The following is a 27,116-nucleotide window of genomic DNA, read 5'->3' as shown; positions in this document are numbered from 1 at the left end:
TCTGGAAATCTATTGGAAGGTTGCGACATCATTCTTCCACCAGATATTTCATAATTTGGTATTTTGATGATGGTGCTGGAAAACTCTAAAATACACTGTGGTAGGTATTAGATTCCAGTACAAATAATTTGAAATGCATTTGTACATGGCTCACAAGCCTTACATAAAAATGAACGACGTACAGGTAACTGCCCAAAGAAACTAAAAACAATCAAAATGCCAACTTTTATTGTCATGAGTCTTTGTCTGGAGGCAGAACTGAGTGATTTCCGCTAGATAGGCTGGCTGCAAAGTCAAAATTAGCTATATTGTGAAATTCATGAAAACAAAAATGTACTTTTTGGTCTTTATTGAAGGTTAGAGTAAGGCATTACGACTAGAAGTGTGGCTTAGTTTAAGGTTAAGTTTAGGTTTAAAAATCTAATTTTAGGACTTTGTGGCCGTGCCAGAGAGTGACCACTGTGCCGAGCTGCCTCCAGAACAAGATTTATGACGAAAAACGCTAACCTGTCTCTTCATAGAGCGTTGGGCCACCATGAGCTGCCAGAGCAGCTTCAATGTAGCTTGGAAAATATTCTACAAGTGTCTGGAACTTTATTAGAAGTATTTGACACCATTCTTCCACCAAAAATGTCATAATTTGTTTTTTGTTGATGGAGATGAAAAACACTGGGTGTTTCTCAAAATGCATACTATCGTACTCCGAAGACACAAAAATGGAGCCCAGGAGGGTCGGGGAATGAGTCCTGATCAAAGTCTGCAAAACTGAGCACAGAGGGCACTTCTCAAATGCGTACTCCGTTTGTAAATATTTTAAAGCTAGCTTCAACGAAAAGTATGCACAGAAATATGACGCAACAACGTAAAAAAATGATGCAACATTTCTTGAAATCAATGCATGTTGTGTACATGCTGTATTAATTTTGGCATGTTTACCTGCCTATATTGGCCATGGGGAGGCAGGGTAGCCTAGTGGTTAAGCATTGGACTAGTAACCGGAAGGTTGCAAGTTCAAATCCCTGAACTGACAAGATTAATCAGAACGAGTAATCTGTCGTTCTGCCCCTGATCAGGCGGTTTCCAGACCGTCATTGAAAATAAGAATGTGTTCTTAACTGACTTGTCTAGTAATATAAAACATTCCTATTGGAGATAATGAATGGGGAAAATAATTGGGTTTTGAGATATATACCAAAAATAAGGTCTGAGGGTAACACAGGCTTGGGATATCTCATATGTTTTATTCTTTGAGATATTATCCGTCAGTTAACATCCTTTAGGAATTATGAAGCCTTTGTGTGCTCAAAATACAGTGCCCTAATTTTTTCTTCTTTTGACTCTAAACTCCAAAAGTTTGGATTTTAAATTCAAACCTCATAACTGAGGTTTAAGAGCAGATTGTCAGCTTTAATGAGGGTATTTTCATCCATATCAGGTTAACCGTTTAGAAATTACAACACTTTTTTATATATAATCCCCCCATTTTAGGGGAGCACCAGTATTGGGACAAATTCACATACAGTACCAGTCAAAAGTTTGGACACAGAGAATACCAAGGGTGTGCAAAACTGTCATCAAGGCAAAGGGTGGCTACTTTGAAAAATCTAAAATCTTTCTGAGTTGGGTTACTACATGATTCCATATGTGCTATTTCATACGGTTGATGTCTTCACAATTATTTTACAATGTAGAAAATAGTCAAAATAAAGAAAAACCCTTTGATTGAGTAGGTGGACAGTACCACTCAAAAATTTGGACACATGCATGCATACACACACACAGGCACACACTTCCCTCTTGGGATAACAACCTGTTCACAACTCCCCTAACCCCACCCCTCGTTTCTAGCCTCACAGACTCAGTCAGTCCTACCCAGCAAGAAACCCTACCCTATTTGACTCCAGCTCAACCATGCCACCACCACAGCAAGACAATTCTTCGGTAGGGGAAATAACTTTCAGATTCATTCCCCGAGTCAAATCTGAAAGTAAAATGAGATGCCTATGGCTAGGCAGGCAGAGGATGAAAGAGAGGGAGAATGAAATATCTAGCTACCTGGCCAGCGAACAGAGGGCAGGAGGGAGAAACAAAACAGGACCCCACTTACATACCAATTTATAAATCCCTCCTTCATGCATAAGTTTGTTGACATCCCAACTGGCACCCTATTTCCTATTTGTTTTCTTTGGTCAAAAGCAGTGCACTCGCTCTGGTTAAAAGCAGAGCACTTAATAGGGAATAGTGTGCATTTTTGGAAGGGCCCCTAACCTCCAGGAGATTATATGCTAAATGTACTGTGCACTCTTAGAAGCACAGGTGCCTGGAAAAACCTTTTGGGTTGCCACACCGGCATAACCTTTCCAATTGAAAAGGATCCTTGAGTAACCCCTCAGAAAAGGCTTTTGAGGAACGCGGGTGTAAAGGTTCAAACTGCAAACTAGCCGACAACAAAAAGCTAGCTAGTTAGACCGTGGGAAAACTACGGCTCGCTCTTGCGCAGTGACCTGTTGGCCTTCAAGAAGGCAGAATTTTGTTAAAATGGTCCCACTCATTAAGTCAAAAGGTGATTGGTTGATTCCACTGTCACTCCCAAAATGTTGCCCTAATACAGTTGAATGGCAGATGCCTTTATCTGGCTTCTGATGGCCTAGCCAATGGCTGACATTGCTAGACAGATTTATCTACCCTGAGACCAGCAATGAAAAATCCTGATTGGTTACTATTTTTATCTTTTGTGTTAACCCTTTCCAACAAAAACTGAAGAGATTAAATCAGAACATCATTTAAAATTAAATAAGAATATAATCATAATTGATATAAATCCTTAGCCCTTCTCTGAAGGTGTAGGAGGCCCATTGTTCCCCACTGTGCTCTATATTTACCTTAGCATGAATTTTTCTCTATTTTTTTCTAAATGTCTAAAGAATCCATAAGTTGTCCTGAAATGTGAAGATAGAAATACTGGACAGTTTTTACTTTTTTAATGGTGGGGATTTGACAAAATTACAATCATGTCTTGAATTGGACTCGCATTTTTCTGGTCTCGGTCTTGACTCTGTCTCGGACCCCTTGTCCCCCATCCAGGTCTCGGTCTTGACTCGGACTCGATATGTTCCTGTCTTGGTCTTGAATCTGTCTTGGTTTAAGTGGTCTCAAACACACCACTACTGTGAAGCAAGTGACAAATAACATTTGATTTGATGTGAGAGTGAGTACCTGTCAGGCAGACTGAGGCTGCATCCAAAATGGCACCCTACTCCCTCACTAGTGCACTAGAAAGAGAGAAAGAAAGAAGGAGAGAGAGCAAGGGTGAAAAAAATAACCCATTGTGAACTATGGTTGATGAGTCTATTGGCTGCAGTTCATCATCTAGTCAATAAAAAGGTCATGGGTTGACATGTGCAGTGTCACATTAAAGACTGTACCTAGTAAACGACACTGCATGAGTGCCAAATGCCTTCCTATTACCTTTATAGTGCACTAGTTTTGACCAGAGCCCTATGAATCCTGGTAAAGAATAGTGACCTATAATGGAATTAGGGTGCCATTTGGGAAGCAATAAATTATGCTCTCTGAGGGGTCATATCTCTCTTCTCTGTCACAACATCATTCTATAGTTTGATGCTCTAGAGATATTACACTGTAACCATCAATCTTACTTTGACAGGCATTTATCACCCTCTCTCTGTCTTTCTCGTTTCTCTCGCTCATCTCTCTCTCTCTCTCTGTGCTTCAAATATCTCTTCTTACTTTTCAGTTTCTATTTGGCATATACTGTAATCAACAGTGACCCTTCAGAAGTGAAATATTTTCCAGTCAACATGAACATTCAATTATCATATGACAAATTCCTCATTGACAGCTATGTACTAGCTTCAAGGTCTGTTTCTCCAACCGTTGTATGTTAACCGTCCTCCTTACATCATACACTCCATCCATCAATCATTACTGGATCATTTGAAAAATAATGTTTCCCACATCAAAATAAAAGCCTCTTCCTTCTAGGTAATGATGATGATCATTAGAGCAACCCAATCAACGCTAAAGTCCTTCCATTTTGAGTCCTTTATACTGGTTTCCTAACCTGGTCCCAGATATGTTTGTTCTCTTGCCAACTCCATTGTTTGGCATGAAAAGAAATGACAATGGGTTGGCATGATGGTACACACAGATTTTCCCATATGGCCCAAATACAGATGTGGATGACAGGACAGCATTGATTTCTACCACTGTCTGCCCTGAGAGTTGTCCGGACTTTTCTGAGTATGTGTTAAAACAAGCAGGAAACACCATCCTGAGGCATTTAGTATTGATAAGAACGATGAGCTGTGTCAGTGGCCAGACTGACTGACTGCCTGACTGACTGGTCTAACGAAGGAGGAAAATAAGTCACCCCTGAAAGAGCCTGGAGAGCTCCAGGGAACCACTCATTTCACCACACACACTGTTCACCTCTGTACCCTCTACACACTCAGTTGGGGATCACCATTAATCTACCAAACACACAGTAGAGGCTGGTAAGGGGGAGATGGCCCCTAGTAGTGGCTGAAGTGAAATTAATGGAACGCTATCAAACCATTCCATTCATTCACCAGCCACAACTGCCACCGCATTTTCTCACACACACTGGCTAACTACCCACTCATCAGCAATCCCTCAAGGTCGAAGATGATCTCTTCTTCACAGGTCTTTTAGGTGTCTTGATTCTGAGGGGTCATACACACTCTGAAAACAACAAGGTCTGTTCAATACAAACCAAAATGTAACAGTGCTGTGAAGCCATGCTGTGCTCTGTGCTGAAACTTTTCTATGAAAACAACCGTGAGTGTGGTTATGCGTTCTTTCACCTTTCAATGTTGTGATGGGTTAGCTGCAGCTAAATGCTAAAATCATCACTGCCACCCCTGACGATGCTACATCTACCTTCTCTCATTGTCTTAAAGTGGCAATATGTAACGTTTTGGGAGACTTGAACAAATTCTCCTAGATATGTGAGTTATAGACCTATCATTCTACTTGAAAGTAAGTCTAAGAATTTGTAGATCTGTTCTATGTGCGCTATTTCTATGCTTCACGTTCTCAAGTTTAGATTTTTTATCGTTTACCTTCGTTTTTTTTACACCAGCTTCAAACAGCTGAAACAACAATATTTTTGGTAATGGAAAAAATATTTCACAGCGGATTAGATGGTACAATGATTCTCTACACTATACTTGCTTATTTTGTCACGTAAACTGAAATTACGCAAACTATTAGCGTTTTAGCAACCAGGAAATGGCGGAGCCATTTCTGCATAGTTTAACTTTAATGGCTGGTTTGAAGCATAGTAAATCACTTTCATCTGACAAAAAAGGATGCATTCACCGTCGCCATTAGACACTGTCTACATCCCAAATTGCACCATATTCCCAATGTAGTGCACTACATTTGATCAGGTCCCATAGGGTTCACATAGGGCTCTAGACAAAAGTAGTGCACCATGTAGGGAATACATTTCAAATACAGCCCCGATTTAGAATACATCCAGGAAGCTAGAAATAACATAATTTATCAACAGGAAGAGATGTTGTCTAAAACAAGAACACCTGGAAGATGGTGAGTGATCTAATTTGAAGAAATTGCAGCAAAACTAGTAGGTGAACGAAAGAAAAACAGCAATTAAATACTGAGATCAAGGAAGGCCTCGGAAACGTATAAAAAACTGTCATTAAGGATAGATGGCCAAGTCAGTGGGTAAATGCTAGTAACTGAAGGGTTGCTGGTTCGGAAAAAAAATCTATCAATGTGCCCTTGAGCCAGGCACTTAACCCTAATTTGTTCCAAGTGTGCCGTACTACAATGGCTGACCCTGATAAACAACACATTTCACTGCACTTATCTGGTGTATGTGACTAGAGCCTGGGGTCTGGTTAAAAGTAGTGCACTATATAGGGAATAGGGTGCCATTTGGGATGCAGCTAGTCTAGCAATATGCCTGTGTGTTTGTATGCATGGAAAGCTCATTTTAGAATGGGCGGGAAAACAAAATGAATGTCGGGGAGAGACCCAAAGAATCAAACACATACACATCAATATCTGCTCACTAACAGGTTGTGGACTTGGACTATCACTTCTAAAAAGGTGCCTAAATTCCTCAATATCACCTAAATTCAAATAAGTGCCAAAAAGTACACGAAGGAAAACATCAAACGACACCAGTACAGTCCCCTGGGCCATCCAGCCTCAATTTGTGTCTCGATTCTCAAAACCGGGCGGGTAACCCTTGTGGTCTCTTACTTTGAAAGTTCTCCCTCACTCTCTCCATCTCGATATCACAATTGAAATCTTCACTTCTGTCTTTATTAATTTTATGCTGAGAAAGGAGATGTAACATAACAGGGCCAAATATCTTACACCCTGTTTCATTCCGCCTGTTCACCCGACCTCGGCAAAAAACATTTCACTCATTTTTTCAGAGGGAAGATACAAAGACGTTCCATCATTATAGAAGGTCATTGCTGGCACCCCATCAATTGTCAGATTTTTTTTTTTATATGCATAAAACACATTTATTACAAACAGCTCCCACAGAGGGGAAGGAGATGAGAACCACGATGAATCAAAGTCATCAGGTATAGAGAGAGAAAGAGAGAAGGAGGGGGGAGAGAGAATGAAAAGAGAGGGAGAGCAAGATAGAGGTAGAGAGATGAGAGAGAGATGGGTCTGCATGATGTGGAAGATAAAGGGACAGGGTTTATGTGTCAACTCCAACATCTAACGGTCCATAGTATCCCAGGCTAAATACAATCATAGCATGAAAAATGCAGAACACACAAACTATCTATCTTGCAGATTCACAGATGACTGGTACAAACACATTTTCAAACAGGTTGCATTTGTTGGATTTTACTAGAGAACCTGAGGGAGTCATAATATGCATTAATAAGAACAGAACATAAATGAAAGCCAAACACAGCACATGGTCTTATTGAACAGAGTTGCAGTGTGATAAGTTGTGCACAGTGACGAAGATCCAATAGATTGCCTCTGCACTGAGTAAACTACCAATATAATACCCGTAGGTAGGTAGGCTGGAGCACCAACTTTATGGGTGCATCCTAAATGTCACCCTATTCCCTATATAGTCCACTACTTTTGACCAGGGCCCTTTTGGACACAGGCTATCCCCTCTATTTTACCTGTTAGAAGTGTTAACTCTTTGGTTAAAAGAGACAGGCATTTCTCTCATGCTCTTGTGAACAGGCACCTTTGTGTTGTGTCTTTTGGGTTCCTCTTTAAGTTCTTGTTTTTAAGGGTGCTAGCACGCCAACTGCAGATCATCACCAAGCTGAAGACCTTACCACTTCCTCAGTACTGCGGATAGTTTGCATCCTGCTTCTGAGCTGCTGAGGCTTGATGCAATCAGTGTGAGATTAAAGGCAGTGCAGAGAGCATGTGGGAGGAAGTACTGTATGTTTGGTTTTTACTTGGTCAGAACAGAACAGGAACAATAACTTAGCAAGAACACAGCCGTGATGAAGCCTTTATCTGTGTGCGCCTCAGCCTAGTCCTTATGTAACGTGGCTCATGTTGCTTGTTTAAAAGAACAGTATAGCTTCCTCAATCACAAACACACTATTGGGATTGATCTTGCGTCTTCTGCCTCGCAAACACACATCACCGCCCTCTTGACAACGTCTTACCCAGGTTTAGGTTACCAACACCACTCGTCGTTACACCTTCAAAATATTAGCGTACAGAATGGGAGATGGAAGGAGCATTATTCGGAACATTTATGCCCAGTCAGTATATGGCGCAGAGTCCTTGAGCAACTACAAAAAAAATTTGGTGTTTCTGTGAGTCTAAGACCACCGAAACGGTGAACATGGTGCCATTGGCCCAGCAGAACTCAGTCAATATGGTAAAAATCCAGACACAAATTAGCCTGGATTCGGCACAGACCTCTCTCTCTCCCAACAGATGGGACCCAATTAGCCAGCTGACTCCAGGAGAAATACTTGGGCAGCCAGCCACATGGAGCGTAGAGCTAGGATGCAAATGAATAGAGGGGGGAGGGGATGAAGGGAGGAGGAAAGAGAGGACCTGCCATCTTGGGAAAGTAGAAATTAATTAGGGGGACAGCAGAGGTGGAGGAGCAGTTTTGGAAAACGTAACAAAGAGAAATAGAGCGAGAGAGCGAGAGAGAGAGAGAACGGTGGGTGATGAGAAAGAGAGAGGTGAAAGTGTTGTATTGAAGACAGGAGAGGAGAAGCAAGAGGAGGAGAGAAAGTGAGGATGGATGGATCCCAGGAGATCTTAGACAAACACACACCTGAAGGGTGTGAATGTAGAAGGATGCATGATTGTAATAACTCCCGGCATTGAATCTTTCTCTATTTATTCATAAGATTATCCAACTGTAAAATCAACAGAGGCGTATTCATTTTGAAACCCATATGTAGTTAGTATTCTATAATTGTCATATTTCCTCCTTCCAACCCATTGAATAAATTAGTGTGGGTGTCAATCACTGATCAATCATTTATTGTGGAGAACAAAAAAAGTACTCCCACTGCCTCAGCTACTATGTATTGTCATGTTTTCACGCAAAACGTATAGCTGCATCTTGCCTTTAGAAAGGCCACTAGGCAAAAACATTGACCAAATTGCCATGTCCACTTTTGTGAACATACACAAACACAGACCAGCATCCCTCTTGCCTCACAGCCTTGAAATGTTTAATTGGAAAATACTTGCAAACACAGTTAAGAAAGATGCATGCCTATTCATGGTTTACCTAAAGAAAGTAGGTTGAACTAAAATTCCACATCCTTGCGTTTTCAGCGACATCCTCAAACACCTGTCAGGTGGATCCAGCTTCAGTCACCTCTAGAGGAAAGCTTGAACCTTTCCTGACGCCACAATCACAGCTCTCAGACTGATTTAAAATGTCTCTCCCACTCACCTTAAAAGCAGGTAGAAAGCCTCCCCAAAATAACCTGCCACAGAGCATTAAACTCCAAATGACTATTTTCAAAGCCTCAGATCGGTCAAAAGCTCTCCTCTCTCGTCCTCTGTCTCTCTTCTTATTTTCCCTTCCTCTCTCTCTCAACTTCAAGGCTGTATTTACTTTGCTGCTATCCCCAGAATCATTCTCCGAAAGCGACACAAAACCTTACTTAAAATAGTAGAACATTGACAAATCAGATGAAATAAAACACAACATAAACACAACTATAGCTACATTTGTTGAAGCTTAACCAAGCTACTGGGTGATCATTCACAGAAAACTGTGGTTTACATGAAAGGGAGAGACTTAAAGAAACATATACTGTATCTTCACCTAATACCTAACTGGAGTGGATCTTTAGAGGGGCAATCTGCGATTGGAAATACAACAAAATGGTCATCACACCCCTTGTTTTGATAAACAGCCGAGGGTTGGGGCTAAATAAATGTTGAAACTGAAATTCTCCACAAACATGTGGCCTCTCTCTGTCTTGTATGGGTCTATAAGACATCTGATTTTGAAAACCACCTCTTGTTCTGCTGTCCCTGTCACTTCTGATTATGCTTACAAGTCAATTCCCTCCATGGTTCTTATATACAGTTTGTAGGAGTATCCTTTACTGTTTAACCTCTATTTTAGGACCCTTGTAGGTATCAAAAAAATATATAAAAAAAATATTTGATGAAATATAGAAACACATTGAATAGCACGTTCATAAATGGCAGAAACACATAAGGAATAAGGTTTTGAAGTGTCTGTCCTATATCTAGGAGATATTACACATATTTAACCCCCTTTTTGGGGGGGAACAAAACGACTTCCATACTTCCATTCATTCTTTTAACCTGTACTGAGTTATCTTCAGACAAGTCGTAGAACAAAACGGAGAACACCATCGTGTTCGTGTGAGTCTCATCTTTCCATAGAGGGGTCATATAGATTTTCAGGATGTCTCCTGGTCTGACTAACAGCCCTGTAGCTCTGCCACTTTCCACCGCAGATGTGAAAGGCCGACATAGGCGGATGGGGTGGATTGAGCCCATACAAAAATACAGATATCTCTAGCTTAAACAGGCTTTCAATTATTCAGTACTATTTTTTTTAAAGCAGTTCAGACTAAAAGCCATGAAAGCCAAGCTCAAGGCTGCCTAAATAGGGAATGGGACATTCCCTCTGGTCCATACAGAAGGCTAGAATACAACCAATCCCAAACCACAGTATTCCTGCTATTTACAATATAATGTTAAAATATATTTTACCTCAAAATGCACATATCACTCAGTATGCATATCATTAAATGAGAGGAAAATAAAAACTCTGTGTGTGCGGGTGTGGTTTTACTATCCTTGCGGTTACCAGAGGTCCTAAAGAAGTGGTTACAACTAGCATTAGGGGTTTGGAGTTAAGGTTAGGTTAAGGGTTAGGGGTTAGGGTAAATAGGATTTTTAATGGGAATAAATGTTTGTCTCCAAAAGGATAACAAGACAGATATGATGATGAGATACAGGAGAACAGACTCGATAAGGTAGCCATTTATTCTTTGTCAGGAGGTAAACATTAAAAATCTGTCATACACCAGGTAAAATGGTAAAACCCTTCCACTGACAGGCCAAAAATATCTAACTGAAAGCCACGCCACCACTAAGCCACACCTCCAATTGAATAAACCTCCATAGACCAGTTAAACTGGTACTCAAAGGTGGCAAAGAGGAGATAACTGAAAGCCAAGCCCCCACTAGCCATGCTTCCAATATAATTTCCCAGTGTGCCTTGCCTTTTCGAGGGAATTGTAGTATTACTACCCATGACTGTATTTGTTACTGATACAGACATAGTTATTGAATTTGTTTCTGATCAAGCTTGTGGTTATCACCAATTGAGATTCTAGGTGAGTGGTTTCATTCAAATCTTGTAAGGCCTTACTTTGAAAACAAGATTAGTTTACATAGTGGCCTGAAACTATTGGTTTTGCAGGCCACATCTGGTCTGCAAGTAGCATTGGAAAACTCGAGTATCTATCCTGGGAAATGTGGTTAAAGGAGTCCAGGCTTCCTGAATATTCCCTCCAGTTTCCATTAAAGCTTTCAAGTGGGATATCTGAAAATCCTGGGAACTTTGGGAACATTACCAGATTTTTTGCAAACCTGCCTGCAAGTCACATTATGCAAAGTGATGTGTAATTCCTATTGGAATCCAGCCAGCATTAGAACAGCCAACAGTTGGGATTTTTATTCCCCTGCAACCTGCATTCAGAATGACTGCCAGGGTTAGAAACATTGGGAGGAGACTACGCATTCCATTTAGACTGATTTCAGTAACAAATGCAAAAACTAACTGATTGGATTAGTTTAGAAAAATGTATTTTATTTATCTTAGTGTAGCATACGATTAATGACGCAAACAATGTACATGCAAAAGCACAGATATAAAAAACTATTTTTCTAAATCAACCTGCAGTAGAACATGCTGGGAAATATGATAATGATAACGGTTATGGTAGAAATTTGCCTAAATGTCCTAACTTCTTGAAAACTCATCTGCTCTGCATTAGCCTCAAATGTACACCTTATTCAGATAAAGAGTACATTTACCTTGTTTCATGTTTCATATACCTTGTGCTGGCAGGATGAGGCTCACTGCAGGTTGTCAGTTGTCACTTCACTTTTCAAGATGTCTGAAGGCCAGGGTGTGAGGCCACAGCGTAGATGCATGATGACTTCGGATCCACAATTCGATTGGTCAATAAGATAACATCTAGGGTGTGTTGTATGTTTTTCAGCTTTTAACACATTATTTGCAGGAATTGACACAAATTGTGTTGAAAAATGTACATGAAATGTACACAAATCACAGTGATTGTGTTTAAAGTAACACATGCCGTCCAAAGCTAGACACAAGGATGTGTTAAAAAATGTCATACAAATTCTAAGAGTGTATGTTATGTGTGATGATTGTGAGGCATTATGCAAATTAGACAGTCACAAGACAGGACTTCAAATAGGCCTATGGCATGTCAAGTGAACTGTAGCCTACTGTTCAGATGGGTTAAATGGAAACTGACTTGTAGGTCTATAACCTATTGCATTTTCTCTCCAATCCCTAAACGTCTTTGCTCCCCGAAATAAGCAGACCACAGAGAAAACTTAACTGATGTCAACTAAATTGAAGCATTAATTCTATAATTTATGACATTATTCTGGTGAACAAGGGTTCATTTAGTTTTCTATGGCAACATATGACAGAAGAGAACCTGTATGTATCCAATTGTAGACAAGTTGACTAACAAATAGCCTTCAAAAATGTCAGAGATTATAAGCAGAAACATCTAAATTAGGGAAAATCCTCCAATTTTCACTTTATCACATACAGTGCATTCAGAAATTATTCAGACCCTTGACTTTTTCCACATTTTGTTACGATGCAGCCTTACTCTAAAATGTATTAACAAAAAATATATATATAATCAATCTACACACAAGACCCCATAATGACAAATCAAAAACAGGTTTTTAGACATTTTAGCACATTTATTAAAAAGAAATAAACACAGAAATACCAGAAATAGTATTCAAACACTTTGCTATGAGACTAGAAACTGAGCGCAGTTACCCGGTTCCATTGAACATCCTTGAGATGTTTCTACAACTTGATTGGAGTCCATCTGTGTTAAATTCAATTGATTGGACATGATTTGGAAAGGCACATATGTGTATGTATATATAAGGTCTAACAGTTGACAGTGCATGTCATAGCAAAAACCAAGGCATGAGGTCAAAGGAATTGTCCGTAGAGCTCGGAGACAGGCTTGTGTCGAGGGTATTAGAAATGTAGGGTACTAAAAATGTTCTGCAGCATTGAAGGTCCCCAAGAACACAGTGGCCTCCATAATTCTTATCTTGAAGAAGTTTGGAACCACCAAGACTCTTCCTAGAGCTGGCCACCCGGCCAAACTGAGCAATCGGGGGAGGAGGGCCTTTGTCAGGGAGGGGAACAAAAACCCAATGGTCACTCTAACAGAGCTCCAGAGTTAATCCGTGGAGATGGGAGAACCTTCCAGAAGGACAACCATCTCTGCAGCACTCCACCAATCAGGCCTTTATAGTAGAGTGGCCAGACAGAAGCCACTCCTCAGTAAAAGGCACATGACAGCCCGCTTGGAGTTTGCCAAAAGGCACCTAAAGGACTCTCAGACCATGATAAACAAGATTCTCTGGTCTGATGAAACCAAGATTTAACTCTTTAGCCTGAATGCCAAGCGTCACATCTGGAGGAAACCTGGCACCATCCCTATTGTGAAGCACGGTGGTCGCAGCATCATGCTGTGGGGATGTTTTTCAGTGGCAGGGTTTGGGAGTCTAGTTAGGATCAGGGGACAGATGAACAGAGCAAAGTACAGAGAGTTCCTTGATGAAAACCTGCTCCTGAGCACTCAGGACCTCAGACTGGGGCGAAGGTTCACCTTCCAACAGAACAATGACCCTAAGCACACGGCCACACACGCATGAGTGGCTTTGGGACAAGTCTCTGAATGTCTTTGAGTGGCCCAACCAGAGCCCGGACTTGAACCCGATCGAAAAATTTCTGGAGAGACCTGAACATAGCTGTGCAGCGACGCTCCCCATCCAACCTGGCAGAGCTTGAGAGGATCTGCAGAGAAGAATGGGAGAAACTCCCCAAATACAGGTGTGCCAAGCTTGTAGGGTCATACTCAAGAAGACTCAAGGCTGTAATCGCTCCCAACAGTGCTTCAAGAAGTACTGAGTAAAGGGAACTGTATACTTATGTAAAATGTTTATTTTCAGTTTGCATTTCAACATTTCTAAAAACCTGCTTTCACTTTGGTATTATGGGTATTGTGTGTAGATTGATGAGGAAAAAAACGATTTAATACATTTTAGAAGAAGGCTGTAACATAACAATATGTGGAAGTCAATGGGTTCTGAATACTTTTCAAATACACTGAATAGGCCTAGTCAGGCGGTTGCAGATGGGTTATTAGCAATTGCGGGTGGGTGAGGGTGAACAAACAGCTGACCCGCGCACCATTAGTGTGTCTGTGTGTGTAAAGAAAGGAGTGTAAGCTCTTTGCCCTACAAAGTTAGAAACACATAGGCCTACACATTGCAAGGGACAACATTCCTTCTCTTTTCTCTGTCTGCGAAATGAGGATATAGAGCGGAGTGGGCTCTGAAGTCAAATAGCCTACACGCAACTACAAAAAGACTGTAAATCAACTGCATAACACAATTATTACATCAAATTATGAACAGGGTAGAACATTCGAATTAGTTGTTAACGTTCTAAAAAAATATATTGATTTAGTTTCATTTTGACCTCACCTATCAATGCATTGCATTATAAATGTATTTGTAAACAAAATAGAAATCTACGCAAAAACACGTAAAGTTTGAAGTCTAGGCTAAGTTATTTGTGTAAAAAAATAAAGATGTCTGTCCATCAAAGAGCAATCAATGTTTTATTTTCGCAATCGGTCTGATAACGCATGGTTAACATTTCCTTTAACATGATTATCGGAGAAAGGACAACGAACGCACCAAGCCAACAGAGCGCTGCAGGCTCGAGACAGAGCGTATGATATTTCTTCATAACATTGTCTCACCTAGCCTAATGTTGACAGCCTACGCATTGCAACATTTGTAGACATATCCGATAAATAAGTTTATATTGTTTACATAATCAATATAGCCTACCATACATTACAATTTGCACGACAACAATATAATCTCAATCTCACCTTTAATATCCGCTGTTTGTCATGTATGCATTTAGTAGCCTACAGCAGCAATCCACATTCGGCTTCAAGTGTCTGTTTGATAGTTTTTTCTGTCTGTACCTGGGCTCTGTCTCCTCCGAACGAGCATAGACTAGACTGGACTGGCAGCGATTGCGAAATTCTGGCTCCGCGTTCCTCCCTGATCAAGGTGGACTAGGCGACTTCATGGAGTTGTGACAGCAAAGACCGTTTAGTATGTGGTTACCCAGCTAGCAGATTTGGTTCCTTAGAAGTTGTGGGAATGTATGTTTTTGGTCTTACATTGTTTGTGGGAACGAAGCCATATGTTTCCTGACCGGTAAAACGTAATATTTTTTTTAACTTGTAATTTTTTAATGTTCTGGGAACAGAAGTGGAAAATGAACCTTTTCTGGGAATGTTTCTTTTTAGGTTACAGGGTAGTTCCTTGAGCGTTTTCCTGGGATGTTTGAGAATGGAAATTATAAGCTATTTGGAAGTTTTTTAAATAACTTCCATAAAACTTTCACTGAATGTTTAAAAAAAACTTTGAAAAACACTGCTAGCTTATTTTGAGTTAACTTCAAGCACAGATTGAACACATGCAATTTAATTTTCTTAGGCATTAATAATGCCGAACATATTTGTTTTGACACGGTATCTGTGAGATTCAAACCTATAATCTTCTGTTTTCTAGCCATGGAATTAGTCCACTGATCCACCAGGATGGAGCTAGCATGCCATGTAAGTTTAGTCTATTCAAACAGACCCCATTTCAGAGGAAACATGCACTCAGGTGTGGCCAATTAGTGGGCGTGGCAAACATACCTGAACACACAACAAAATAGATGACAGAGAGAGTTTTGTTCATACTGAGAACAGAATGTATTTCAAATTCCTTAAATGTGCTGAGAATTTTCCAAAGCCAAGCAACTATCCTGCACCATTCCCAGAATGCAGTAGGAAGGTTGTATGCAAAACAGTGGCTGCTGGTGTGGAGGAGCTATAAGAGGACAGGCTGCAATAAATGGAACAGAGTCAAACATTCCATTAATTCCATTCCAGCAATTACAATAAGCCCATCCTCCTGTAGCCCCTCCCACCAGCTTCCACTGATGTAAAATAACCATAGGTCAACCACGCTCTCACCAAGCTCTAAGAAACATATGGTTCTCAGAACGTTATGTGCTAGCTGGGAACAATGTGACCGTAGTCTTCCTACTAAACCAAATGCAGACCCTTCCACCGCGCTATCCTCAATTTTAATAGCTCGATCAATCTTCTGAAAGTTTGTTACGCCCTCTGATAGCCAATTACTGCTACGCGATCTACTTTATGACCAATACCGTTCTGTTTAATTCTTAGGTAATGTGAAAAAATACAATTTTAGTTCAGCACTTCCGGTGTGTAGCGAGAGCCACCTTGTGTGACACAAGGTAGGTGGTCCTTTGCTCTGGTCCTTTATTCTTCCCTTTTGTCAGTTTCTTGTTTTACAATTCATTTCTTTATTCTTGACTTCACTTTTTTATTTTTAAATTATAATACGACCTTCATCTAAGTGAGACAATGGTTTAGTCAGAGCTTATGTTATATTTCCTGCATAGGCATACATTACATTCCTAGTAGTAAAACACTGTTATTCTGAGTTGAGTGTGGAAAATGGTTTTAATTGGTATTCATTGTTAATAAAAAAACATTACAGCTGTGGGAATGAATGCCTGATGTGTCTGGGAAATTAACCAACAAACATCTCTGTGAGGTCCACTGCTGAACCCATGACATCACTTCCTCTGGACTTTTCTCTTCTTAACCCTGCAGTGGAAAGCTGTTGTTTGATGTATTTGCTTAAAATGATGAAGGATAATCAAATTTTAATGCATTGTGCATCAATCAAGGCTATGTAATGGCCATCTACCCTGGAGCCTGTAAATGAGTGATGTTGTTGAAGGGGCTAAAGGAGTTTGGGACATATAATGGAAGATTGGCTTGTGTCCCAAATGGTATCTTATGCCTTATTTAGTGCATTATTTTCAGTCCAATGGGCCCTGGTTAAAATTAGTGCACTATAAAGGAAATAGGGTACCATTTGGGATGTGACGCTTATGGAAGATTGAGTGAATGAAAAGGGATAGTGCTCTGAAATGATAATATTGACTTTGTTACTCAAATTTAGTGGATCCATAGGGATACCTAGCAGCAGTGGTTCACTAGATTACATACTTGGCTTGGATAGGGCATGAGAAGGTGTGTGTGTGTGTGTGTCAGTGGAGGCTCCTCAGTTGTGGAAGGGGAGGACCATCCTCCTCAGTGAATTAAAAAAGTTATACTTTTTCGATAAAACTATACAAAAATAATTCACGTTACCACATGTTTGATTAAAACACAATGTTTTGCAATGAAGGTCTACAGTAGCTTCAGCAGCACTCTGTAGGGTAGCACAATGGTGTAGCCAGAGAACAGCTACCTTCTGTTCTCCTCTGGGTACATTGACTTTAATACAAAACTTAGGAGGCTCATGGTTCTCAACCCCTTCCACAGACTTACAAAGTAATTACGACAACTTTCGGAGGACGTCCTCCAGCCTATCAGAGCTCTTGCAGAATGAACTGACATGTTGTCCACCCAATCAAAAGATCAGAGAATGATTTTAGTACTGAAAGCGTAAGCTACAGCTAGCTAGCACTGCAGTGTATAAAATGTGGTGAGAAGTTGACTGAAAGAGAAAGAAAGGCAATAGGTAATTTATTCAAAAATGAAGAGATATATTTGGTTGTATATATTTTTTTAATTTCACTTTCACTTAGCTAATGAATGTGCTAGCTAGTTTAGCCTACTCAAACACCCAGGTCAAACAGAGAGGGATGCTAAGTTAGCTAACTATCTATGGCTATCTAACACCGGAACTCTTCCAAATCAAGGTAACCTTTTGGTTTAACTGCTAAACTGCTTTCTGACTGTACACTGTACTGCATGATTGTAGTGGGTTTACTAACGTGTTAATTCTAGTAGCTATGTTGACTATGACGAGTCCGCAATGTAGGCTGTGTGTAGCAGTTATCGTCATGATATGAAGGTTTGGCTTGGAAAGGATTTTTGCCTGGTCACAGACAGGTGATGTGTTGTGCACTGAAGTCCACAAGCGAAGGGAAAAGGTGAGAGGAGGAGAGTGAGTAGATAGTTGCAAGAAGCAATTACATATACAATGAGCAAAGTGATCATCCATCCTAGCTGGAGGGGTGCTCTCATCTTATCTACCAACATAGACAGGGCTCTAACTCCTCTTGCTCCACAATGAAATGGGGTGCAGGCCAGGCAGCAGGCTGTTAGCCAGCCTGCCAGCTTAGTGGAGTCTGCCACTAGCACAGTCAGTGTAGTCAGCTCAGCTATCCCCATTGAGACCGTGTCTGTGCCTCGACCTAGGTTGGGCAAAACTAAACATGGCGGTGTTCGCCTTAGCAATCTCACTAGGATAAAGACCTCCTCCATTCCTGCCATTATTGAAAGAGATCGTGATACCTCCCATCTCAAAATAGGGCTACTTAATGTTAGATCTCTCACTTCAAAGGCAGTTATAGACAATGAACTAATCACTGATCCTAATCTTGATGTGATTGGCCTGACTGAAACATGGCTTAAGCTTGATGAATTTACTATGTTAAATGAGGCCTCACCTCCTGGTTACACTAGTGACCATATCCCTCGTGCATCCCGCAAAGGCGGAGGTGTTGCTAACATTTACAATAGCAAATTTCAATTTACAAAAAAGAACAGACGTTTTCGTCTTTTGAGCTTCCAGTCATGAAATCTATGCAGCCTACTCAATAACCTTTTATAGCTACTGTTTACAGACCTCCTGGGCCATATACAGCGTTCCTCACTGAGTTCCCTGAATTCCAATCTGACCCTGTAGTCATAGCAGGTAACATTTGAATTTTTGGTGATTTTAATATTCACATGGAAAAGTCCACAGACCCACTCCAAAAGGCTTTCGGAGCCATCATCGACTCATTGGGTTTTGTCCAACATGTCTCTGGACCTACTCACTGTCACAGTCATACTCTGGACCTAGTTTTGTCCCATGGAATAAATGTTGTGGATCTCAATGTTTTTCCTCATAATCCTGGACTATCGGACCCCCATTTTATTACGTTTGCAATCACAACAAATAATCTGCTCAGACCCCAACCAAGGAGCATCAAAAGTCGTTCTATAAATTCTCAGACAACACAAAGATTCCTTGATGCCCTTCCAGACTCCCTCTGCCTGCCCAAGGACGTCAGAGGACAAAAATCAGTTAACCACCTAACTGAGGAACTCAATTTAAACTTGCACAATACCCTAGATGCAGTTGCACCCCTAAAAACGAAAAACATTTGTCACAAGAAACTATCTCCCTGGTATACAGAAAATACCCGAGCTCTGAAGCAAGCTTCCAGAAAATTGGAACGGAAATGGAGCCACACCAAACTGGAAGTCTTCCGACTAGCTTGGAAAGACAGTACTGTGCAGTATCGAAGAGCCCTCACTGCTGCTCGATCATCCTATTTTTCCAACTTAATTGGAAATTATTTTTTATACTGTCGCAAAGCTAACTAAAAAGCAGCATTCCCTAAGTGAGGATGGCTTTCACTTCAGCAGTAATACATTCATGAACTTCTTTGAGGAAAAGATCATGATCATTAGAAAGCAAATTACGGACTCCTCTTTAAATCTGCGTATTCGTCCAAAGCTCAGTTGTCCTGAGGCTGCACAACTCTGCCTGGACCTGGGATCAAGAGAGACACGCAAGTGTTTTAGTACTATATCTCTTGACACAATGATGAAAATAATCATGGCCTCTAAACCTTCAAGCTGCATACTGGACCCTATTCAAACTCAACTACTGAAAGAGTTGCTTCCTGTGCTTGGCCCTCCTATGTTGAACATAATAAACAGCTCTCTATCCACCGGATCTGTACCAAACTCACTAAAAGTGGCAATTATAAAGCCTCTCTTGAAAAAGCCAAACTTTGACCCAGAAAATATGAAGAACTATCGTCCTATATTGAATCTTTCATTCCTCTCAAAAATGTTCGAAAAAGCTGTTGTCCAGCAACTTACTGCCTTCCTGAAGACAAACAATGTATCCAAAATGCTTCAGTCTGGTTTTAGACCCCATCATAGCATTGAGACTGCACTTGTGAAGGTGGTAAATTACCTTTTAATGGCGTCAGACCGAGGCTCTGCATCTGTCCTCGTACTCCTAGACCGTAGTGCTGCTTTTGATATCATCGATCACCACATTCTTTTGGAGTGATTGGAAACCCAAATTGGTCGACACGGACAAGTCGCGGCCTGGTTTAGATCTTATCTGTCAGAAAGATATCAGTTTGTCTCTGGGAATGGTTTGTCCTCTGACAAATCAACTGTAAATTTCGGTGTTCCTCGAGGTTACGTTTTACGACCACTATTGTTTTCACTATATATTTTACCTCTTGGGGATGTCATTCGAAAACATAATGTTAACTTTCACTGGTATGCGGATGACACACAGCTGTACATTTCAATGAAACATGGTGAAGCACCAAAATTGCCCTCGCTAGAAGCCTGTGGTTCAGACATAAGGAAGTGGATGGCTGCAAACTTTCTACTTTTAAACTCGGACAAAACAGAGATGCTTGTTTTAGGTCCCAAGAAACAAAGAGATCTTCAGTTGAATCTGACAATTAATCTTGATGGTTGTACAGTCGTCTCAAATAAAACTGTGAAGGACCTCTCGGCGTTAGTCTGCCCCCTATTCTCTCTTTTGACGAACAAATCAAGACTGTTTCAAGGACAGCTTTTTCTATCTACGTAACATTGCAGAAATCAGAACCTTTCTGTCCAAAAATGATGCAGAAAAATTAATCCATGCTTTTCTTACTTTTAGGTTAGACTATGCAATGATTTACTTTCCTGCTACCCGGATAAAGCACTAAATATGGCTGCTAGAATCCTGACTAGAACTAAAAATATGGATCATATTACTGCAGTGCTAGCCTCCCTACACTGGCTTCCTGTTAAGGCAAGGGCTGATTTCAAGGTTTTACTGCTAACCTACAAAGCCTTACATGGGCTTGCTCCTACCTATCTTTCTGATTTGGTCCTGCCGTACATACCTACACGTACGCTACGGTCACAATATGCAGGCCTCCTAATTGTCCCTAGAATTTCTAAGCAAACAGCTGGAGGCAGGGCTTTCTTATATACAGCTCAATTTTTATGGAATGGTCTGCCTATCCATGTGAGAGACGCAGACTCGGTCTCAACCTTTAAGTCTTTACTGAAGACTCACCTCTTCAGTGGATCATATGATTGTGTGTAGTCTGACCCAGGAGTGTGAAGGTGAACGGAAAGGCTCTGGTGCAACGAACCGCCCTTGCTGTCTGCCTGGCCGGTTCCCCTCTCTCCACTGGGATTTTCTGCCTCTAACCCTATTACAGGGGCTGAGTCACTGGCTTAATAGTGCTCTTTCATGCCGTCCATAGGAGGCCCACTTGAGTGGGTTGAGTCACTGACGTGATTTTCCTGTCTGGGTTGTGCCGTGGCGGAGATCTTTGTGGGCCATACTCGGCCTTGTCTCAGGATGGTAAGTTGGTGGTTGAAGATATCCCTCTAGTGGTGTGGGGGCTGTGCTTTGGCAAAGTGGGTGGTGTTATATCCTTCCTGTTTGGCCCTGTCCGGGGGTATCATTGGATGGGGCCACAGTGTCTGCTGACCCCTCCTGTCTCAGCCTCCAGTATTTATGCTGCAGTAGTTTATGTGTTCGGGGGGCTAGGGTCAGTTTGGTATATCTGGAGTACTTCTCCTGTCTTGTCCTGTGTGAATTTCAGTATGCTCTCTCTAATTATCTTTCTTTATCTCTCTTGGAGGACCTGAGCCCTACGACCATGCCTCAGGACTACCTGGCATGATGACTCCTTGCTGTCCCCAGTCCACCTGGCCGTGCTGCTGGTCCAGTTTCAACTGTTCTGCCTGCGGCTATGGAACCCTGACCTGTTCACCGGACGTGCTACCTTTTCCAGACCTGCTGGTTTCAACTCTCTAGAGACAGCAGGAGCGGTAGAGATACTCCTCACATTTGCTCCTGAGGTGCTGACTTGCTGCAACCTCAACAACTACTGTGATTATTATTATTTGAACATGCTGGTCATTTATAAACATGGCCACGTTCTGTTATAATCTCCACCCGGCACAGCCAGAAGAGGACTGGCCACCCCTCATAGCCTGGTTCCTCTCTAGGTTTCTTCCTAGGTTTTGGCCTTTCTAGGGAGTGTTTCCTAGCCACTGTGTTTCTACACCTGCATTGCTTGCTGTTTGGGGTTTTAGGATGGGTTTCTGTACAGCACTTTGAGATATCAGCTGATGTAAGAAGGGCTATATAATTTGATTTGATCATGCTGTTTTTATGTGGCTGCTATGAAAGTGAACTGTTTGCATGTGATCAGGGGTGTATTCATTCCACCGATTCTGTAGAAAAAAGTTTCTTAAACGCAAGCAAACAGAACTAAACCTGGATAAAAATATCTGAATTTATCCAATAGAAACTCACATTTGCAACTGTTGGACTAATGATTACACCCTACATCAGCTAGATTCAGGCAAGAGTGTGCAAGGCAATATTGAATGTGTCACTGTCTTTCACCTTGATTACAAAAAATTATTTTGACCTGTGAGCCTTCTTGTAAACTTTCATTCATAGGCTATGTTGTAGCAACTTCATGATGGGTACAGGGAAAATTAAACCTATCGATAATTCATTGACCTAGGTGAATGGGATATGAAAGAAAGTCATCCAATATGCTGTAATAGAAATAAGGCCATGCTCAAAGCATTTTTTTATCATCCTCCCTCATCTTAAATGGCACTGACCACTACTGGTGTGTGTGTGTTTTGTGAATGCCTTTCATGAACTAACACTCACACTTGACTTTTTTTCCCCCTTTACTAGCTCAGATTTTTCTGATAGCACCTTTATTTATTTCCACCATCATTTCTCATGTAATACGTTTTTTCAAAACAAAACGATCCCACCATGTCAAACAAACAAATTATCTGTCGGCATTTATACAATTGTACCGAAACTTCCTGTTTCCATCACAGCTGTCGTGATTTGTTTTTATATGGTATGACTTTACTCGCATAAAAACTGTGGATGAAAACGTGGTTTATAACTGAGATATGTGAATGTCCCACCTATCTTTCTTAAGATGAATGCACTAACTGTATGTCACTCTGGATAAGAGTGTCTGTTAAATGACTCAAATCTATATGTGCTAGCAGTAATTTTCACGATTCAGTTCCATGTTTTACACTCAAATTTCGCTACAAAGACTCGTGGCACCCATCTATATAAATCAACTTAATTTTTCCGCAAATAACTGAAAGCATTGAAGCAATTCTTTATTCCAATCTCTCTTCCTTTGTCTCCCCTGTCTGTACCACAAAATAACACAACAATGTTGAGATGCAAGCAACCACAAATGTGTTCAGGTTCATCCACACAACCCCATCCTTGTTTGCATCCTAAATGGCACCCTATTCCCTGTATATTGCACTTTGGGCCCTGGTAAAAAGTAGTGCACTACATAGGGAATATGGTGCCATTTAGGACGCAAGCCTCCTCATCCACCAACATGCTCTAGTTGTGCCGATGGTGGTGAATTAAAACAACCACATGCACTGTGACATTCCAGTCAGATAGTCTGACATGCCAGTCTCTAGCCCAGTCCAAGATCGTGACAATTATCTAGCCATTGCAGGCTTAGTTGGCATTCTGAGGATTCTTTCTCTCTTTCTCTCTCCATCTCGCTTATTTTAGGAACAAAACATTTAGTACAGATTATTTTATGGGACAATATACAAATGTTTCTGAGAAAGATAATTAAAAAAAAATTATGGTATTGAGTAAATGTATTTATAGGTTTCTTGAAATGAAATGAAGGTTATTTATTGATGTAAAAATTGAAAAGTCAAAATACAGGCAAAATAAATTGGAATCAACGCTGAAAAACGGAACGCCGCACACTGTCCTATACACTGAGGGTACAACACATCAGGGACACTTTCCTAATTTTGAGTTGCACCCCCTTTTGCCCTCAGAACAGCCTCAATCCATTGGGGGCTTAGACTCTACAAGGTGTCGAAAGCATTCCACAGTGCCAATTTGATTGGGTGTCTTTTGGGTGGTGGACCATTAATGATACACACAGGAAACTGTTGAGGGTGAAAAACTCAGCAGCGTTGCATTTCTTGACACTCAAATCTGTGCACCTGGCACCTATACCATACCCCGTTCAAAGGCACTTAAATCTTTTGTCTTGCCCATTCACCGTCTGAATGACACACACACAATTCAGGTTTCAATTGCCTCAAGGCTTAAAAATGAGTCTCCTCCTATTCATCTACACCAGGTATTCCCAAATTGGGGAAAGTGAAATGCCGTCGGGTATGCCAAATAAAACTGTGATTCACATTTAAAAAAATATATATATACAGTTGAAGTCGGAAGTTTACATACACCACATTTAGTCTAAGTAAAAAATGCACTGTCTTAGGTCAGTTAGGATCACCACTTTATTTTAAGAATGTGAAATGTCAGAATAATAGTAGAGAGAATTATTTATTTCAGCTTTTATTTCTTTCATCACACTCCCAGTTAACTTGGGTCAAACGTTTCGTGTAGCCTTCCATAAACTTCTCACAATAAGTTGGGTGAATTTTGGCCCATCCTGAATGACCTGGTGTAACGGAGTCAGGTAGGCCTCCTTGCTCGCACACACTTTTTCAGTTCTGCCCACAAATGTTCTATGGGATTTAGGTCAGGGCTTTGTGATGGCCACTACAATACCTTGACATTGTTGCCCTTAAGCCATTTTGCCACAACCTTGAAAGTAAGCTTGGGGTCATTGTCCATTTGGAAGACCCATTTGCGACCAGGTTTTAACTTCATGACTGATGTCTTGAGATGTTGCTTCAATATATCTACATGATTTTCCATCCTCATGATGCCATCTATTTTGTGAAGTGCACCAGTCCCTCCTGCAGCAAAGTACCCCCACAACATGATGCTGCTACCCCCGTGCTTCACGGTTGGGATGGTGTTCTTCGGCTTGACAAGCCTCCCCCTTTTTCTTCCAAACATAATGATGGGCATTATGGCCAAACAGTTGTGCAGTTGCAAACCATAATCTGTCTTTTTTGTGGCGGTTTTGGAGCAGTGGCTTCTCCCTTGCTGAGTGGCCTTTCAGGTTATGTCAATATAGGACTCGTTTTTCTGTGGATATAGATACTTTTGTACCTGTGTCCTCCAGCATCTTCACAAGGTCTTTTGCTGTTGTTCTGGGATTGATTTGCACTTTTCGCACCAAATTACGTTCATCTCTAGGAGACAGAACGTGTCTCCTTCCTGAGTGGTATGACGGCTGCGTGGTCCCATGGTGTTTATACTTGCGTACTATTGTTTGTACAGATGAACATGGTACCTTCAGGAGTTTGGAAATTGCTCCCAAGGATGAACCAGACTTGTGGAGGTCTACCATTTGTTTTCTGAGGTCTTGGCTGATTTCTTTTGATTTTCCCATGATGTCAAGCAAAGAGGCACTGAGTTTGAAGGTAGAACTTTAAATACATCCACAGGTACACCTCCAATTGGCTGAAATTATGTCAATTAGCCTATCAGAAGCTTCTAAAGCCATGACTTTATTTTCTGGAATTTTCCGAGCTGTTTAAAGGCATGTGTATGTAAAGTGTATGTAAGCTTCTGACCCACTGGAATTGTGATACAGTGAATTATAAGTTAAATAATCTGTCTGTAAACAGTTGTTGGAAATATGACTTGTGCTATGCACAAAGTAGATGTCCTAACCGAATTGCCAACAACTATAGTTTGTTAAAAATATATTTTTTGGAAGTGGTTGAAAAAATAATTTTTATGACGCCAACCTAAGTGTATGTAAACTTCAGACATCAACTGTATATCTTTTTATAAAACATTTTCTTCACATTTTTAAACAGTACATTTATATTTTCCAATGGGCAATAGATTTGTGTGAGATTTTCTTCGTACCTGAGTAGCCAATTTTCACTGCCAAAAATAACATTAAACCACCTGTGTTCAGTGAAATAAAAACACAATGTCAAATACAGGTAGCCTAGTCAAGTAATTAACATCCAAACACATTAACCGTTACTCTCTCACAGGAAATCTTCACTCTTGCACAGACATTTAGAAATTAACCATGACAATTTCAAAAATAAGCCACAGGAGTTTTTGGAGCGAGAATAAAGATGACTTTCGAGTAGTAATACATGTATGAAAGCAACAGATACCATTAAAAAGGTGCTAGAAGTGTCTTATATGGTGAGCTGCCGTGTGGCTAGGACAGGCAAGCCCCATACTAGTGTGGAGTAGTTAATTCTTCCTGCTGGCTTAATTCTTCCTGCTGGCTGGGACAATGCTGGGGGAAAAGGCTAACAAAAGCTATACAGACAATGCCTTCATCAAACAACACTGTTTCTTCACTATGCATCAGTGACATGGCAGGAGATGTTTTGAAACAATTACTGCTTTGCATATAAGCCTGTGAATTATATGCATTACAGCTGGATGAGTCAACAGACGTGGCGGGACTGGCATAGCTCCTGGTATATGTCAGTTATGTTTATTTAGGGTCAATTCATTAAGGAAGAAATCATCTTCTGCAAACCACTGGAAACCAGGACAACATTTGAAAATATTTTTAAAGTTTTGGACAGCTTTGTGATATCAAATTGACTTTGGTGGTCAAGATGTGTTGGTATCTGTACTGATGGCGTAACAATTATGACAGGGAGACATAGTGGAGTGGTAACACGAATTCAAGCTGATGCTCCTGACGTCACATGGCTACACTGTATCATCCACAGAGAGGCTCTTGCTGCCAAGGGAATGCCTGACAGCTTGAAAGATGTTTTGGACACTACAGTGTAAATGGATAACTTTGTTTTTGCAAGGCCCCTGAACTCTTGTGTATTTTCTGCATTGTGCAATGATATGGGCATCGACCATGTAACATTTTCACAACATACAGAAGTGCGTTGGTTTTCAAGACAAAGTGTTGACACGTTTAATTGAGAAACTTTCTTAAAGTTTTCTTTACTGACCATAATTTTCACTTGTCTGAACGCTTGCATGATAACGAGTTTCTCACACAACTGGCATATCTGGTTGATGTTTTTTCTCGCCTGATGACTCTCCGCAACTATATTCAATTTGCGGGACAAAATTGAGGCTATGATTAAGAAGTTGGAGCTCTTTTCTGTCTGCATTAACTTCTTATGGCTGCAGGGGTACTATTTGGGTAGCTTGGATGAAAG

General features: G+C 40.8%; 1 protein-coding gene across 2 annotated transcripts in view; it reads right to left on the bottom strand.

The window, feature by feature from the left end:
• Positions 1–14,972, bottom strand: part of LOC109909570 (E3 ubiquitin-protein ligase RNF152-like) — a 53,070-nt gene extending 38,098 nt beyond the window's left edge. The window contains exons 1-2 of one of the 2 annotated variants that reach the window (XM_031796285.1): positions 14,745–14,972; positions 3,217–3,272 (exon numbers count right to left, since the gene is read on the bottom strand). The gene's annotated coding sequence lies outside the window, so the exon portion shown is untranslated. The remainder of the gene's footprint in view (positions 1–3,216; positions 3,273–14,744) is intronic. The other variant, XM_020508588.2, reaches the window with a different exon arrangement.
• Between the last annotated feature and the right edge of the window lie 12,144 nt (positions 14,973–27,116).

Source organism: Oncorhynchus kisutch, linkage group LG18 (assembly GCF_002021735.2).
Source record: "Oncorhynchus kisutch isolate 150728-3 linkage group LG18, Okis_V2, whole genome shotgun sequence".
NCBI lineage: Eukaryota > Metazoa > Chordata > Actinopteri > Salmoniformes > Salmonidae > Oncorhynchus > Oncorhynchus kisutch.
The sequence above is the reverse complement of the archived record's forward strand: the minus strand, read 5'-3'. Positions and strand labels throughout refer to the sequence as shown.